The 18854-nt window shown below is 38.1% G+C and overlaps 2 protein-coding genes across 8 annotated transcripts in view; one reads left to right on the top strand and one right to left on the bottom strand.

Moving 5' to 3' along the window:
* The window catches only part of DOCK1 (dedicator of cytokinesis 1), a 1428876-nt gene that overhangs the window by 718413 nt on the left and 691609 nt on the right, over nt 1-18854 (top strand). The gene's annotated exons all lie outside the window — the stretch shown is intronic.
* The window catches only part of INSYN2A (inhibitory synaptic factor 2A), a 127097-nt gene that overhangs the window by 107787 nt on the left and 456 nt on the right, over nt 1-18854 (bottom strand). For 2 of the 3 annotated variants that reach the window (XM_029610030.1, XM_029610032.1), the window contains exon 2: nt 17954-18076. The exons of the other annotated variant lie outside the window; for it this stretch is intronic. The gene's annotated coding sequence lies outside the window, so the exon portion shown is untranslated. The remainder of the gene's footprint in view (nt 1-17953; nt 18077-18854) is intronic. 3 annotated transcript variants of the gene reach the window in all.

Here is an 18854-nt window from a genome sequence, read left to right as displayed (position 1 = left end):
TTAAATTATGCAAAATGGGTAACCCCAAAGTGTCCCCCGAATTTGAAGCCCTTTTATTTAGAAAACGACATGAGTTTATTGATGGGATTTTATCTTCAGGAAAATCCAGGGCTTCTATTAGGAAACGTTTGAGAGAATATATGAGATTTCCCCATCAATTTGAGAAAAATTTAGAATCTGCAAATTTAACTGACAAGTATTATTTTCTAGAATCTCCAGTCTTCTAGATGATGCAAGTTGATCTTTGATTATAACTGAATTTGCATTTTGAACCACTTGAACTTTGTTTTCTATCTCAGCAACTTTATTAACAAGAGTTGAAGTAGTATGCTGTAACTCTGAGATCTTCTGCTGAATATTATAAGCGCTTCAATCTACTTTGCTTTCAAGTCACTTTAGGGAAACGCCAAAGCCTGCCACCAAGTCCCAGAGAGCTTCTAGGATGACTGCCTCAGGTTTCGGAGGTTGCAGACAAGACTCACCCTGAATGCAGGCCAGCGATATCTCCTGATGTCCTTCCATACGGCTTGCAGCTTTTTCACTCCCCAAGTAAACCTTAGGTTGGACTATCAAGTTACTTCCCCCGCAGGCGTTCATCTCCGCTTCGGCACTGGAGGAACTATCTACATCCTGCAAACTGATGGTAGATGCTCCCTCGACCTCAGTCGCAGATACAGCGTCAGCAGCCTGCGACTGCAATGCATCCCCACCGGGGTCACGCTGTGCAGGAGGCTGTCATTGGTCTGGGCTGAGGGAAGTCTCTTCCATGAGAGGCTCCCGCTCTCCTACACTGGGACCTCTATCGAACTCACCGACTCCCTCAAAACCATCCGGTTGGGACAAAAACCACAAGCTCTCCAACTGTGTCAGGGAAGGTATGGGTTCAGAGGGAAAAACCCTCACTTTCCCCTTTCTTTTTGGTGGCATATCGATGGTAATTCCAGGAAAATGTATCAACGAAATCACAGCGGGCAATCAGCATTGCCTCTATGCCGCCATCTTGTCCTGGACTCTCTTCCCTGCAGTCATGTAGATGTATTTAAATACTGAGTGCATAGGTAAAAATGACTTCAAACTGTGTATATCACTCAGGTTGTGGGTACATATAAAAACAGAAATACAAATAAAACTACTTTAAAATGTCTGTGTGTGAATGCTATAAGTCTGAAAAATAAGACTGGAGAGTTAGAATGTATGGCGCAAGAGGAAGCTGTAGACATAATAAGAATCTTAGAGATCTGATGGAAGGAGGATATCCAATGGGGCACTGTGATATGAGGGTACAAATTATATCAACATGACAGAGCAGTTAAAATTGGTGGAAGGTTGCACTATGTTAAGATTGGCAGGATAAAAGCTTTGCAGGAAACAAAATGAAATCTGGAATCCTTGTGAATAGAAATTCCAGAATAAAAGGGAAGAGTATTATAGTGGGGATATTTAACTGACCTCCTAGCCAGGATGAGGAAACAGACTGCAAAATTTGAACAGAAATTAGTCTGGCTTGTAAAATGGGACATATAATAATAATGGGAGACTTCAATTTCCCGAGTATTGAATGGGTAAATGTATCATCAGGACATGCAAGGGAGGTAAAGTTCCTAGATGCCATCAATGACTGCTTTAAGCAGCAGGTGATCATAAAAATGACAAGAGGGGAATCAATATTAGACCTAGTTCTCCGTGGAATGGAGAATCTGATGCAGGAGATAAAGGTGGTGGATCCAGTTGACAACAGTGATCAAAACATATTAAAAATTTTGCAAAATCATTGTAGGTTGAATATTATGAAAAACTATGGCAACAGATTATAATAAAATGAGATAATTTGTTAGAAAAAAAAAGGAAATGCAAAATCCACAAGGTTAAAAACTTGGAGGAGGTGTGGCTGCTTTAAAAATTACCATCTCTGAGGCCCAGACAAAATGTTTTCTTTTGACCTTTTTTAATGAAAATAATACAAATGACTGCTGGCATGATTTAAATAATGGGATGAAAGTGGCAATGGAAAGCAGACTCAAATGAAGAAAATAAGAAAGAACATAAGCATTGGAAGTTAGATGTAAAAAAAAAATAATAATTAAGCAGGCTAAAAGAGAATTTGAAAAGAAGCTTGCCATAGAAGTAAAAACAACTATCAATAACTTTTTCAGGTACATTCAAAGGAAAAAGCTTGTGAGAGAGTCACTTGGATTGCTTAGATGACCAAGGAGTGAAAAGGGTGGTCAAATAGCAGAAAAACTGAATGAATTCTTTGTCTCTGTCTTTACTGAGGTGGATGTCTGGTCATACCCACAACAGAAACAATTTTTCATGGCGATGATTTTGATTGATTAGTTGAAATCACTGTGAAACTGGAGGATGTAATAACTCAGATTGATAGACTAAAAAATAACAAATCACCAGGGAAAGATAGTATTCATCCCAGAATTCTGAAGGAACGAAAACATGAAATTGCAAAACTGTTTCTGATGATTTGCAACCTATCATTTAAAATGGCCCTGGTACCAAAGACTGGAAGGTGACCAATATGATGCCAGTTTTTTAAAAGGGCTGCAGGGGGTATCCAGAAAACTATAGATCAGCAAACCTGATGACTATGCCAGGCAAAATGGTCAAAACTATTTTTACTAACAAAATTACATGTTTTATAAATAGACATGGTTTAATGGGGAGAGTCAATATGAATTTTGCAAAGGGAAGTTTTTGCATTATCAATTCACTACATTTTTTTGAGGGTATAAATAAATATGTAGGCAAAGATTAGCTGGTTGATGTGTATTTGGATTTTCAGAAGGCATTTGACAAAGACCCTAATGAGAGACTCCTCAGAAATTTGCAATGTCCTATTGCAAATTGGTAAATAAATAAAAGACAAGAAACAGAAGGTAGGATTAAATGGTTAGTTTTCCGAATAGAGAAAGGTAATTTGTGACATGCCCCAGGGTTTTGCATTAGGACCTATGCTATTTAGCAAAATCATAAATGATTGAGGTGACTAAATTTGCAGATGAAACAACATTGTTTTGAGTCATTAAAATGGCAGTTGATTGTGAAGAACTGCAGAAGAATCTTGTGAGACTAGGTAACTGAACTTCTAAATGGGAGATGCAATTAATGTGGACAAGGGCAAAGTAATGCCTTTAGTGAAAAATAATCCCAACTACAAATTCATAATGCTTGGTTCCATGTCCACCCAAGAAGAGGACCTCAGAGTCCTTGTGAACAGTACTTTGAAATCTTCAGTTCAGCATGTGTGGTGGTGATCCAAAAAGGCAACTAGAATGTTAGAAATTATTTGGAAAGGAATAGAGAACAAAATTGAGAATATCATAACGCCCTTGTATCCATGGTGCAACCGTATGTTGAGTATTGTGTGCAGTTCTGGTCCTCTCCCCTTCTGAAGAAAGACATAGCTGACATAGAAAAATGTTGATTATACCCGGGTTCAAGCCCCGGCCTTTTCACCATTACTGAACATACTGCTGGTATGGAAAAATACCAGCAGGCCCCAGAACACAAACCTGGGACCTTGAAGGCCAGATGCCAAAGAAGAAAGCTATAAAACTGTTTTTGCAGGAATTCACAGACACCAGAGAATCAACAAATTAAGCTACAGGATGGGGCAGGAGATATCGCAGAGAGTACGCAGCAAATAGTCTGTGGGAAAGAATGCAGGGGGGAGAAAGATAAGGGGAGACAAATAACAGCTGCCTGTAGGCAGACAGCGAAAAAAAATTTAGTGGTGTGAAGCATGCAAGCAGAAATCAGATAATTAGCTGACTTTGTATTTTTAACCTATATAAGCAAAGCTGGTATGTAGTAGGGTTGGCAAGGATTCTGTATCTGTTGCAGAGCCCAGCGCTGAGCTCTTTATTATGTAAGTATATATTTGCTATATTTGCTTCCTGTGTACTTTTTGCTTCCTGAGTATTGATCTGTTTTGTGTATGAATAGCATATGATTTACAATAAAGAATATTAAACAAAAGTAGAATCAGAGTTGTTCTTATAAACTATTTTACCTCTGAGTTGGACTTTTAAACAAAAGGTAACGAGAAGGGCGACAAAAATGATAAAGGTTTTGGAAAAGCACCCTTTCTGAGAGAGGCTAAACAGATTTAGGCCTGGATTTATCCAAATGCGGTAAGTACCGCATGTGATAGCAAAAGGGGCGTGGTTTATGCAAAAATTCAGTTTATCGCAATTTGTACTAATTACCTATGCAAAGAGCTAAGTTAGTGCACATTGCGAAAACATTATCTGAATTTGCGATAGGTGTCAGACCTATTGTATTTCCTGCATATGACCATTGGGTGGACCATTTTTGAGAGAGAGAGACACTAGCCATCATGTCACCCCCATAGGTAGGTATTTGTATCCCTATGGTAGGCCCACCTAGTAACTCGAGGTGGGGTTTAGGTATGAGTGTAGGGGGTTAGGGGCCACTTCGACATTCTACGTGACACGTACGAACAGAACAGTGGTCTCTTGTGAAGATCTGATGGCCTTCAACCCCACCTCGATTTACTAGGTGGGTCTACTATAGGGATACAAATACCTACCTATGGGGGTGACATGATGGCTAGTCTCTCTCTCTCTCTCTTCCTTCCCCCCCCCCCCCCCCCCAAAGGCTCTGGGACCTTCAATAGGCCTTACGGGAGACATCGCAAATGGCGAGGAAACCTTACCGCATGGTCACGGCAGCTATCACACAGCCTAACGCAATCCAAAGAGGTGTTGTTAAAATCAACGTTATGGCTCTGCGATAGCTCTTCGCAGACAGGCTAACCCAGCCCACTCTCCGCCCCTAACTCCTCCTATTTTCTGAATTTGCATTGCACCATACGATATGGTGCTATCGCATACGTTAAACATGTTTACGCATGTGTTAAGGGCCTATCGCATGCGTTAACGGGGCTTTTCGCATGCGATAAGCCCTTAACGCATGTGAAAACACCTTATCGCATTTTGATAAATGAACCCCTTATTTGGAAAAAAGATGACTGAAAAGGGATCTGATTGAAATTTACAACACCTTGTGTGGGGTGGAACTAGTAAATAGGGAACGGTTATTTAGCCTTTCAATCAATATTAGGACTAGAGGACACGCCAGGAAACTAGCAAGCAGCAGGTTTAAAACAAATCATAGGAAGTATTTATTTTCACTCCGCGCATAATTAAGCTATGAAATTTTTTGACTGAGGATGAGGTCAAGGCAACTAACAAAATGGGGTTCCAAAGAGGATTGGACAAGTTCCTGAAGGAGCTACCATAAATAGTTATTAGCCTATCCCTGGGAGTGAGATACAAGAAATCGATCAACTATTGGGGATCTGCCCGGTATTTGTTACCCAGACAGGCCACTGTCGGAGCCCGAATGCTGGGCTCGATGGACCTTGTTCATTAACCAGCATGGCACTTCTTAAGTTAGAAGAAAGAGACAGGAGTGATCCCCAGTCGCTCCTGCCATGGTGCCAGACCCTGGGACCTGCATGAAAGTGAGATCAATTTGTCACCAATTTTAGAGTTGGCGGGTGCCATTTTCTTGTACAATCAGTTTCATATAGCCTCACCAAGGGCTAGAGCAACTGGGGATTACTCTTGCTCCTTTCTTATACCTCGATAAGGACCACCATGGAAGCAGTAAGTGAGGTTGGGGAGATTCACAGCGCCGGCTGCTTTTCTGGAGAGAGAGAGAGGGGAAGTCAGAGGGGCCCAGGGAGGCCCTGTTTCAGGTTTTTTTTTTTTTTAAGGTTTGTTTCGGTTCCATGAATGAACTGATCTGAAATAAACATGTTTGGATTTTTTTCACATTGAAGTTTTGCTGTACTTTTGTATTTTAATAGTTATTGGTGTGTTTCAAAAAAGGAAGCAATGAAATTTGGATTGATTTAATTTCATTAATTTATAAAATTTGAAATGATAAAAAAAAATGTGTGCCTGTGTATATATATAATTAAATATAGATGGACAGAGAGGAAACCCTATTTTTTCAAATATATTTGAAAGTGTATCTTTGCAATACATCTTGTTTACAGTTTAGTTGTAAGTGTTCATAGTAACTTAGTTGTCAGCAGTCAAAGGCCACTTGACCTACTCGATCTGCCCAGTTATCGCTGTCTGCTCTGTCACTGCAGACTCTGCTACTTATTCTCTGTTCATCTTGAAATATCATACACTGCATCGTCTTTTTTATTGATTCAATACAAGGTATCACAGTCTGCAAGGATTAAAGTTTTAAATGCATGGAAAGCCAGTGCTGTAAAATAAACCATTTATCAACTTTGTTACCATTTGCTTTGTTCCAATGTTACAAACAGTTCAGTTTTGACAGCTTAGCCATTGATAATAGACCACTGTATAAAAATTATCTTTAAATCTGTTTTCCCTTTGTGGCAGATGCTTTGAGGTTTTGAATATAAATGCCTGATATCTTCTCTTTTTGGGAGCTAAGTTTTCTAACAGTTTTACCTTCACCCTATATACACATCTGCATAGAATTCTTCTTTCCCATCATTGCATCTTTGCTGAGCCAATAGATTTGTTATGGTCAGCAGTTCACTCCTCTGGCAGTAAATAATTATAAAGGATCATTGTCTTTTTTTCCTGAATGACAGCAAACAGCACTGGAATGTAATTTTTACTTTTAACGATATAATAAACATGAGATGATATCACCAAACATAAAATGGCTGTTAGTAGCTGATGTGTTTCTACACTGTTTTAGAACATTGTCATAAAACAAATACTAGAAAGCCATAGTAGCTCAAATGTGCAAAACATATCCGCGAGAGAAAGGTGTCCTATAACACTGCCAGAAAAATGTAACTACAGTGGACTACCATTTTTCCAAAGAGCCATTATTAAAAAGTCTAGCTATCCAGAAAAAAAAATGTGATCCTTGGACCCTGACCCATTATCTGAAAAATCATCTATTATCCAAAAATGTGTTGACTTCAAATTATTTATCTTCAGATTATCTATCAACTACTAATCTTGTTGAGAAAACAGGTTTGTGGCACCACAGAAACAGTTGGCAGTATATATATTTAGGCAAGAATTTCAGTATGTCACCTGAGACTAACCTTTTTGGGCAGCAATTTCGAGACACTTTAACTTTTATAAGTAAAGATGTTATGATTTGATTTTATGGTTTTAATATGTTTTGTTATTATGAATGTACACTTTTAAGCTGTGTAGAACACTAGATAATGCGGTCTATACATTTATTTTTACAAAATAAATAAAGCTGTAATTGGGAAAATCTTCTATTTTCCAAAAACTGGTTGGCTTCGTATGAACCATTACCTGAAGAAAATCCCATTATCTGAAATTCTTATTTCAGAGAATACCCATTATTGGGAATACCAATTCTCAGGAAAAGTCTGTGGACCTGTTTTATCAAGACTTTTGACCCCATTTGTACCTATGGGAAAGACCTTTGAAATTTCAGATCCAAATATTTCAAAATATCATAATTTATTTTTTTTACTTTGCATTTTTTAGTTAAAAATCATACCGATCTGGTTTCATTGTTGCATTTAACTAGTTACTTCAATTTTTTTAAGTAATAACATAGCTACTGTTTCATATAAAATATCTTTTATTTACTTTTCGTGTAAAGAAGTTTCCCCATGTCCTGCTCTTTCCAGAAGACCATGCTGAAAAATAAATAAAACTGCCTTTGTTTTTTACAAAAAGAAATACTTGCCTAAATGTAGTTATTCATTTTTTTTTAAAAGGAGTGTCTTAATTAACTAGTTTTATTTTTTACTTAAGTATTGAGAATTTGAGGGGTAGGTAAGGGGATTGATCATTAAAGTGAGAAATGAGGAAACTGACTTTTTTCAAGGGGTGGTGGGAATAGTGGGAAATAAAGGGATAGAGAATGATAGCCTGTAGGCTGCTAAGGATGAGATAAGAGTAGCTTGGTGATGTACCAGGGGTGGTATGATGACAAATTACTAAAGCACCATGTGTGGTAGGTGACAAGAGAGGGTTCCCGATATAGATTATGGGAAATGGCCCATTTAAACAGTTTAGTTTATTAAAAGTCTGGTATATCGCAATTCCATAATTTTTAAATCAAAGCGGTTAACAATTAAAAAATAGAAATGCACAAATTATGAAAAATTTAACAAAAAAACAGTTGTCAAAGCTTTTAATTAGCTGCTAACATGCATACACTTTTACTTTTATGACAGTTCCTCCCCCCAAAAATATACAATTTACTGTTGTGCTTTAATCTTCATTTTAAGTAATTTACCCCAGATTCATCAAAATGCTATAACGCATGGATAATGCCTGTTCTAAGAAAAAGGGGCATGTTTTTGGAAATTTTAGAATTACAGTATCATGTGGTGTGGTAAACGTTTCGCACCCTGCGATATTTCCTATTTCACATCTCACGCCCTCCCCAGGAAAGCCCCGGGACATACGCGCGTCCCGAGGCTTGTGCGCACCGCCGAGCCTATTCAACATAGGCTCGGCGCGCGCAGGGGGGAGCTTGGGGCAGGTTTTCGGGAGGTACGCGCGTACCCCTTTGAACATCTGCCCCTTTGTGTGCACTTTCTTGGAAGTGCTGCCTTGGACCCTACTCTTTGTTTTTTGTTGGGTTTTTTTTTAAGGCAAAAGTACTATCAAAACAAACTTTTAAAATAAACAGCAAAATCACTAACATTGCCATCTTATTTGATGTTTATTTTATTCCTAAGGAGATGTTAGTGTGTGCAGTTTTAGAAAGCTTCTCTAGTTTAGCCATTCATACTGGGGCGGATTTTCAGAGCCCTGCTCGCGTAAATCCGCCCAAAACCGGGCGGATTTACGCGAGCAGGGCCCTGCGCGCCGGGAAGCCTATTTTACATAGGCCTGCGCGCAGAGCCCCGGGACTCGCGTAAGTCCCGGGGTTCTCCGAGGGGGGCGTGTCAGGGGCGTGTCGGGGGGCGGGCCCGGTCGTCGCGGCATTTCGGGGGCGTGTCGGCAGCATTTTGGGGGCGGGTACGGGGGCGTGGCTACGGCCCGGGGCGGTCCGGGGGCGTGGCCGCGCCCTCCGTACCCGCCCCCAGGTCACGGCCCGGCGTGCAGGAGGCCCGCTCGCGCGCGGGGATTTACGCCTCCCTCTGGGAGGCGTAAATCCCCCGACAAAGGTAAGGGGGGGTTTTAGACAGGGCCGGGTGGGTGGGTTAGGTAGGGGAAGGGAGGGGAAGGTGAGGGGAGGGCAAAGGAAAGTTCCCTCCGAGGCCGCTCCGATTTCGGAGCGGCCTTGGAGGGAACGGGGTAGGCTGCGCGGCTTGGCGCGCGCCGGCTATACAAAATCGATAGCCTTGCGCGCGCCGATCCAGGTTTTTAGCAGATATGCGCGGCTCCGCGCGTATCTACTAAAATCCAGCGTACTTTTGTTTGCGCCTGGAGCGCAAACAAAAGTAGGCTATTCGCGCGCCTTTTAAAATCCGCCCCACTCTATATAAATGTGAGGTCTGCTGTGTTGACCCTCATCAGAAAACAATGTTGCCTTCACACTAACATGTGAATTACAAATACAGCACACAGCCCCAGAATGTGGATTCAGAGAAATTGTCAGTGGAGGCTGTAGCTTAAGAACAAGTTGAAAACCACCAAAGGAAAGGTGCATAGACTAAGCCAAAGAACAATATGCTTTGTCAGAAAGGCTAAGTCGAAGGTAATTGTAAATCTCCATTTTCTTTGAGACTGGCTGGTCCATTGCTTTTCTTGGATAAAATGACTGTTGAAAACTTTGCTACAGATGAGTATTATTTTCACGTTTAGCCCCTGATGCAGTCAATCCACAAAACATTGGCTGATGTTGAGCATTTAGGATTATACCTTCCATTTTATTTCCTGACAAAAACTCAAAAAAAATATTGTCTAAATTTGTATTGGGGTAAATGATTGATCAGTCCAGCGGTGGTTTAGCTTTATGGACCATGACAAGGCTTGCTTGTTACCCTGCTTATTTACAATTACATTTGACTTTACCTTTTTAACAAGCTATGATATGTTACATATTGTGCCTTCCAGTAAATTTGACAAATATAAATAAAATATCTTAGAACAAAAATGAAAGGACACATAAGGATAATGCTGTCAAGGAGGAATAAGACCATATTTTATGCAAGCTAACTTGCACTACTACTTTCTCATTGACAGAAATGTGAAACATTTTTCCAGTACGCCCATTGGTTATCTTGTTTAAGTACCAATTGTCCTAGGTTCATATCTAAAATAAGTATTGAGCGAAGGGTTTTTATCAAGAGGAGTTGAGAGGTTTCTGAAATGGTGATGCGGTTTGGGAGCAGTGAGACAGATATGTGGGGGGGGGGGGGGGTGGCGGATCAAAGGCTTACAGATTACATGGTATCAGCTATCGGTATTTATATAAATATGATGTTGTTTTGCATTTAGGATCAAAAGCGTGGACATTGGTCGGGCTCTTTCTCCTGTGCGCTTATGTGCAAGATGCTTCATTTTTCATTGCTTTCTTTTTATAGTTCTACCATTGTAATGCTCTGCAGAGCTTTTTCCATGTGCATGCCTATTTGGGGTAGGAAGTTCGTCTGCTTTAAAATTTGCATTTTCTTTTTTTTCCATACATTGTGTTTGTGATGGGAGGTCAACACTGAACTGATTTAGTCAGGTGTTGGTGTTTGGCAACCAGAAAAATGGGCAACGCAAAAGTGTAATGTATTCATTCCTTTTGAAGCCACTTTGGAAGTTCATAGGGACGATAACTTTAAAACGAGCGCATGCACGCCCATATATATGTGTATATATGCACATGACCACATTACACTGAATTCTTATATCCTGCACGCAAGTGTGCGCACGTTATAAAATATGCCTTGAGTGTATATGTGTTCTCTCACACCAACGTGCCAAGATCCACTTTAGGCGGTCTAAATGGAGAATGCCATATAAGCCATTGACTTCCTGAGGCAGAGAGCGGGTGCTCTCGAAACATTGCCATGTCGGATTACACTGTGCCTTTGATCTTCGTTCTAAGAGGTCAACAAACAAAATTCAATAAAAGGATCATCCATGAGGACTTTTGAGATTTTCTAAAGTAGTTACCTTTAAGATAAGTGTTTTTAAGTGCATCAGAAATTTAAAAAAATTTGAACTGAGTGACATTAAGCCTTTGACCTGATGATTATTTTGTAGCACCATTCAAAAACATCAGTCATCTAATTTAAAGATTCAGTTTTGAGTGCTATGATGAAGGTCTTTCCTAACAGGTTTGGTTTGTTGTAAGACTCATAGGTACTTACTGGAATTTCGTTTATTTCTTGCTCTTATTTTTAAGCATGTACAGAAACAGCTGAGAATTACTGATGTTTTATTTAAATTTATTTAAATGATTTTATATACCGATAGCCGTTTGCACATCGTATCGGTTTCCAGAAAACTAAAACTTTTTGACAGTGTCATTAAACAGAACTTTTGGCACTGCCATTACATAGAACACTTGTGATGTTAACATGCACAAGTGAGAAAATTTTATAGCATGAATGTGTGAAGGAAATGACCATTTTAACCGGTTCATTCACCAGTTTGTCAAGTCTATATCTAGGTCATAAAGACCCTCCCCTGGTTCTTTAGCCTGCACTGTCTCCAGTTTACCCAAAGCCCTCAAGCACTTCATATGTGGCTAAAATGTTTTATTCAGATTTACACCTGATCAATAGCAGAAGTAAATTTGCACAGAAATTAACTGGTTGCATGCCACAGTTGCTGTGCTACACACGTGCATATCTCTTGTCCCTACCCTGAAACGCCAGTGACCTACCCCTATCTGCCCCCTTTTCACTTGATGCAAGATATTTGAGCATTGGTACTTATGCACATATGCGTGAGGTTTATAAACTAGGTCGGACATGTATGTGGTAGATGTGTACACGCATCGCTTTTAAAACTCATCTTACAGGCTGTAAGTATGTTCAGTTCTTTAGTTTTAGGGATACTGTGCGCTGCAGTTTTTAACAAAGTGTATAATTTCAGCTGTATGTTATTCCTCTGTGGTATCATAACTGTCTGACTAATAGTGTGATTGTGCATGTAACAAATTCTGCTTAATTCATCTGTGAGATTACCTTAGCTTTTAATTTGTACAGAAGGGTAATAATTTTTGGAGGTTATCAGGCACAGTGTTTCACAGCTTTTCAATTTCTAGGCTAAAATATAGTTATTACTAATATGTCTGTCTGTGTTAGCTGTTATAATAATATAAAGTGTTATTTCAGTGATAATTTTAGTAGTATTGCCTAGATAGTTTTTGGGTGATTTAGACTTCTGCTGTAATAAACAAGGGGGAGGAAGTTCTTTTCATAAAATGTTTTCCTGTAGATACAGGCATGGAATAAATCCTTTTATAAGTCAGGCCCAAAGTCTGTTGCTCTGTTGATTTATAAAGCTATAGCCAAGCTCTTGAGTTAGGAGATGGCAAACTCTAATAGTTTGGGATAGATGTATGGCTGATATGTAAATTAATTTAAATTTGCTTCATATGCCTAAACAATAGATATCTCAACCAAAAAAGATGACTTCTAACGTCAGAAAGTAGATCTAAATTACTAGCAAAAGCATACTGTATACTTCCTTCATGTATTAATGTATTTACTTTTAAGTACAGAGGCAGCTATTGATCTCAAAATGAGTTCTGTTAGCTTAAAAAAAAACCCAACAGCACAATGTTTACATAAATAGGATTTTTTTTTTTTTTACAAACATTTTCCTATCTGGGTTCTGACCAATGTGAAGATATTGTTATTGTAATGTAAAGCTGTAACTTTAATCTTGTTTTACATTACCTGGTTTAAAAGCAACTTTGCCAGTGCATAAAGAGGATATCTGGGGCTATCTCAAGTTGTGCTATTTATTTCTAATTATCTCTGTTTTTGCATAATTCTACAACAATTGATCTTCCTGATAATTCCTAGATAATATACTTGGACAGCCCCCATCATATGTATTTGTTCCTATTTATAATGTATTAAAAAATGTGCCACCATAATTCTCATGATTAATGTTCTTGCTTGAGACAGTTGAAACCTATCAAGTTTGGACACAGAGAGGGTAAATGGTTTACTCAAAGACACAAAATAAAGGGAGATTTAAGAAATCAAAACAATGTGTGAAAGACTGCATCTCAATACTCTAACCAGTACATAACAATGACAGCCCCACTAGTCACTTCTGCCTATATATAACACATTACATGCATTACGATATTGGATGTCAATGCACTTTGACACTGTCTTCCCTCCCTTTTTGCAGGCTTGGATGTTTACCTGCTATTATGTTCTTCCTAAAGTTTTGCAATTTTGCAGTTTCTTTAATGCACTGAATGCAGTAGAAGAAAAATGGTAAAGGATTAACTACTAAGGGAAAACAGGAAAAGATTTGCACTGCTTTGAAAATAGAGAACATTTGCTGGCTAATTTAGGGATACATGCAGTTAAACTACTACTGGCGAGCTAAAACTAAAGTACTAGATAGCCACAGGGAATCCATGGTCACCCATGGCCGGTTAGATGAACTGCACAGTGACTCCACTGATCGGTAGCACAGCAGTTTGTAGCTTTTGTGTGAACAGCACTGTACTCACCATTTTAATTTTTACCTTTGAGCACATCCAATGCATTTATCTTTATGAATTTAAGAATTTTTTTGTAGTTTGAGATACCTTTCATTGAAGCAGCTTAAGACCAGTATAAAGATGATGTGGTAGATGAACCTTTCAGAGTACATACCATACAGGGATTTTGCTAGGTTTCGTGGCATCCCAAGCAGGAAGCAAGGCCATGCTGAGCGCCAGGGAAGGGAGGGCGGAATGGCACATTCTACCCCTCCAGAGACTTAGGTGGGGAGGAATTTCCTGCTAATGACATGGCTGCTGCTTTGGGCCATGCAGTAGCTAAGTCCTGCCGCTGCTGTAATGATAGCAGCACCCCAATTTGCCCAACTCTTCCAATGGCCCTGCGTAGGTCCTTTCCCGTAGGAAAGAGAGGACCTATGTAAGATTCACTACTCATTTACTTCATCATCAGCTTTGCATTATACATAGTTTTCATACATCTCCTGTCAGTTGAGATTTTTGTAATACTCAAGTTTAATTTTCATTGTTTGTATTTATGAAACACGACATCCCAGCTATGCTATTCAGTTCTAAAAGCCACACTGGCTTAGAAGAAAACTGGATTCTTTGAGATTTGCAATATCTAGTATTGGGCCAACATAAGAATCATCTTTGTTTGGTTTTTATGTTCAACATATGTATACTATATTTATCATGCATATGAGCATTTATTTAAACATTTTTATATACACAGCAGTCTATAATAGTGCATGAAGTGGTTTACAAAATACATAATTAAAACATTAAAATCGCCAACAAGTACACTAGCAAATGGAAACTTTTCTCAGTTTGAATAATACAGTATGGCCTATCTCAATCCAACCTACTACCAGTCTGTCATCTTCCTTTTTGTTTGGGATTTTTTGTCTTCTCTTATCACATCATTATAGGCAAACTACTAGTCTCTCATATAGGAGCACATTTGCTTAGCTGATTGATTTATACCTTTTTTTGTATACAGTGAATTTATCAAAACTGAATCTAAAGCTTCTTTCTATGAAACTAGATTTGGGTAAAGCTGCTTTATATATATATATATATATATATATATATTGCCATGAGGAGATCCAGATTGGATCCCCAAGCTTGACTTGTGCTCTTTGAATTGGTTGAGTGTAGGATACTGTTGAGAAGGGAGAACTACCTACCACTCAATATGTACAACTTTATTTGAGCCAGTTGGTGTCAAAGTACCAGGTTCCTAATGGAATTGCAGTGTGTGGCCCCTACCTGAGGATTGCTGAGATGACTGGACTAGATGGGAGAAAAACACTGAAGGATCCCTGTAATTACCAGTACTGGCTCACGGTACTATATCCTTTGAGAGTGTGTTTCCAATTGAGCTGGAAGCCCGGAGGAGGAAGAAGTGGCTGGGTCAAAAAAGAACATTTTACAAATAAAAACCCTAGAATAATTCTTCAAAGGAAGCCCATCAAAATTACAAGTTGTTTTTGGAGTTTGCAGTAACCAAAATCAGTTGACTCAATACAAAATTCTGTGACTAACATTTGCTTTATAAGGAAGGCTTTAATGACTTTTCTCTTTTTATACTGAATGAAATCTTCTTTTGGGAGTCTTGGAGGAGGGTGGTTTATGTATATTCTGGGCTCTGGCTTTTCCATTCTGATTGGGTTTGGGATGATCATGATGGATTGTTTTAGTTTTTAGCTGCTTCATAATGTATTAATTGGTTAGTTTTGTTATGATGTTATTGTTATGCAGCTGGCTTATTTCCCTAGTAAGAGTAAGAAATGAGTCCTAGCGAGGTGATAAGGTATTGATTATTATTACATTTGTTATTATAGTGCATGTTTTTTATTTTTTTATTTTTGCTGAATTTTGAACTGTTTATGAATTTTGTTGTAAGCCATTTTGGATAATCATAGTAACATAGTAATTGATGACAGAAAAAGACATAAGTGGCCCATCCAGTGTTGTAACTGCTTCTCTGTGCAGGTTACTCCACACCTTCTGTTTAGGGTTATCAGTGCCTCTCCATACATTACTCCTTCAGGATTGAGAAGGTGGGGTATAAATGCAATGGAACATTGACCTTTTTTCCATGAAAATTGGTATCATTTTTGTTTACACTTATATCCATGATTTGTCACTTTCTTTTGAAATCCATCCAAGTTATACTACAGAATGAATAAGGTAGTGTAAGAAATTAATAAATAATATTTTAAGTGATCCTTGCAGTCAGAATCTCTGTTCAAACCCTTTTCCTTATAACTACTTCTCCTTTTGGTTTTAAAAATTTGTCAGATTAGACTACAAATCTCAGGAACACTGACTTTTTTTCTAAAATCACATTTTTTATTTTAAAATCTTAGTAGCTCCCTCCTTCCTTATGCTTGAAGGAGAGTTATGCAGGGACCAGAGACTGCCCTGTAGTATTTTTGGAGGATTTTCTTCAAAGGCACCTGTGTCTGTTTGTAGAAGAAAGGTTTTGAAAACTGAATTTGTAAAGCATTAAAAATGAAAATCACACACACAGATATCTATCTATACTTAAAAGACAGTATTTGATGAGATGTTTCTAGTAATATTTTTAGTGCCTCTCTACCTCAATATAATTAAATAAATAATGGTCTCATATAGCTAAGCAGGCTTTATATGTAGTGTTTCTTATCTCAATTTGTAGAATTAATCTCAGATAGGCACGGTTTGTGTGACTGCTCAAGCTAACTGGTTCATATGCAGGAGGCGTATGATTGGCTGCGGAACTGCCTGGAGATTTTGAAGCTCACTGGCTTTGTGGGACTGTGCTTATGTTTCAGCATACCATAGATTTTGGCAACCAGATACCACTGGATTTTGCTGCCACACTGTTTACAAGGACAATGTTCTGCAATTATCTGTGTAATGCAGTTATGCAGCTACTCTCTCATCTTATTTACAGAAAAATAATTTAACATCTCCTCTAATGCATACAGTTTTATACTCAATTTGTGGCTAAGTTTGATGGCTTAAACATTCAGCTGTGGTTAACAGTGTGCTGTTGTCTGCGGTGTACTTTAAACTGAACATATATCATATGTTGCCATGTCTGAGTTTGTCTTTGTTAGTATCCTGTGTCACTATAGTCATTGACGGTCATAACCCTCTGCTACTGTTTCTAGTGAGCACTTGCAAACACATAAGCAATCTATGCCAGTGAAATACTTGAACTGCTAACAAAGGCAACCCTGAAACCATTAACAAGCAATTGTGTGCAGTGAATATCAAGTGTTAAACACTGTTTAATGCTGCTCCCAGATATTGGTAACCAAGTTGTTCCTTTTCATGTGATGGTTACAACTAGCTATGTGTTTGCTACATGGTCCCGGTTTTTATTACAGTGTAGAATTATGCATTCTACTGGGAGCAGAAGCCAGAGCCAGTAACTAATGCATTATGAAGGAGATTTTTCAACCAACAATATTTTTGTATGATGATAGCAAAATTAAACTGTTCATTTAACATCTCTGTTCTGGGTGCTCAGAGTTGGAGATACAAAATTTAGTTTGGTTTTAAAGGCGATAGCAAATAGAATTATGCAGAGGCTGCTAAAATAATCATCCACTTAAGCTTGAACAGCTAATAAGTGTTGCCTTTTAAGAAAGGAATTATCAGAATATATGTAATAACCAGCATACATTGAAATACACAAAGTAACAAAGACTTTTTAAAAATGTTTATTTACTAGTTTGTAAATCCCAGAAAAGATGCTACTGTTAGCCATAGAATCAGAGTGACTGAAAAAAGTGAAAGATTAATTGAGAACCTTTAATTCCAACCATTTACTAGGACTTTTGGCTGGCAATGTGTATTATAATGAAAAAGAATGTTTGGCGGTTGGGTTGACTAGACCTATGTAGGTTTTAAAGGCTGTCTTCTTGATAAAACTCTGGACTTTTTATATGTGATTCACTAAATAGCATACTTTGATATGCTTGTGTTGCATGAATCGTGTATTCATGCCACGCTTTACAGTTTTTCAGCTACATCTAAGATCTTAACCCTGATACCTAAGATGCTTGTGACACCAATTGTACATATGATGGGTAACCACAGCTAGAGACTAAACTGCAGAAACAAATCTCACATATGCTCTGTTACCTGGGGAAGGGAAGGGAGCTGTGCTGCTGTTACTCACTTGCTATAGATTACTGAAATATCAGAACAGAGAAACGTGCCCTTTTTAAATTTCAAAACAAAAATAAACTAGCCAAAGCTCTTTGAGTTCATTTTCCATTTAGGAGGCATAAACATTTATTTTCTTCTTTCAACCTGTTTAGATATACAAGGTCAAACTAACCTGTTCCATTACATATTCCCTGTCCTCATGACAGAGAGGGGCCTCGTGCTGTGGGACAGACACCTTTCAAAGTCATTGTAGGCAGTGGATAACCCTTCTCCGGAAATAAGATTCTTAAATTGTCTAGAATTTAACAAATGAATAATATTTAGACTGATACAAACCACAGCAGTTGATGCTGTAGTATTGTATTTTCTGGTAATATTTTAACATATTGGTACTGCGTATTTTTAGGTTATGCATATTAGGGTTGTTTTATTTTTTAATCATAGAGACAACACTAGAACCCACAAGGTGAACAAAAAAATTGTTCTAATTATTTTAGCAAACTTTAGCAGCTGTTAGATTATCTATGGAATTTCAGATACATATTTTAACTGTTCTAACCATTTGTTTTGTTATGTCTCTTTGGCATCCATATCCTAAGAGTGAAAAAAAAATCAAAGTAAATATTATACATACCTTAATTAGCACGCTTGCACATTTAAATAAGACTTTAAAATGAAATGTTAGATGACCAGAAAAGAAAGAGGGCATTTAGTCTCAATCTAATATGCTTTCATGCAGATAGATTAATGGCTAGTTATAAACTAGAGAGCATTTTGAATTTATAAACTTTTAAATAATAAATTTTGCTTAATGTATTCACTTTGCAAATTACTGAAGCAGTGAGCCTTTTTTGCTTTGACATGTATATTTTTCAGAAAATTCATTTCCATTTTTAACAAATTCAGGATAGCCTGTGCAGGTTTTCTTGATCGAACTATATTCCTTCCTAGACGTGCATAGATCACAGCCTTTTTTCTAGCCCTTTTCCTTGTCTGACCCAAAAGTTATAAAATGCAATTGATATATCCTAATATCAAGTAGTTGTTGCCCCACAGTTTTCTTCCAGGATTTA

Source organism: Rhinatrema bivittatum, chromosome 7, assembly GCF_901001135.1.
Source record: "Rhinatrema bivittatum chromosome 7, aRhiBiv1.1, whole genome shotgun sequence".
In the NCBI taxonomy this organism is placed as follows: Eukaryota; Metazoa; Chordata; class Amphibia; order Gymnophiona; family Rhinatrematidae; genus Rhinatrema; species Rhinatrema bivittatum.
The sequence above is the reverse complement of the archived record's forward strand: the minus strand, read 5'-3'. Positions and strand labels throughout refer to the sequence as shown.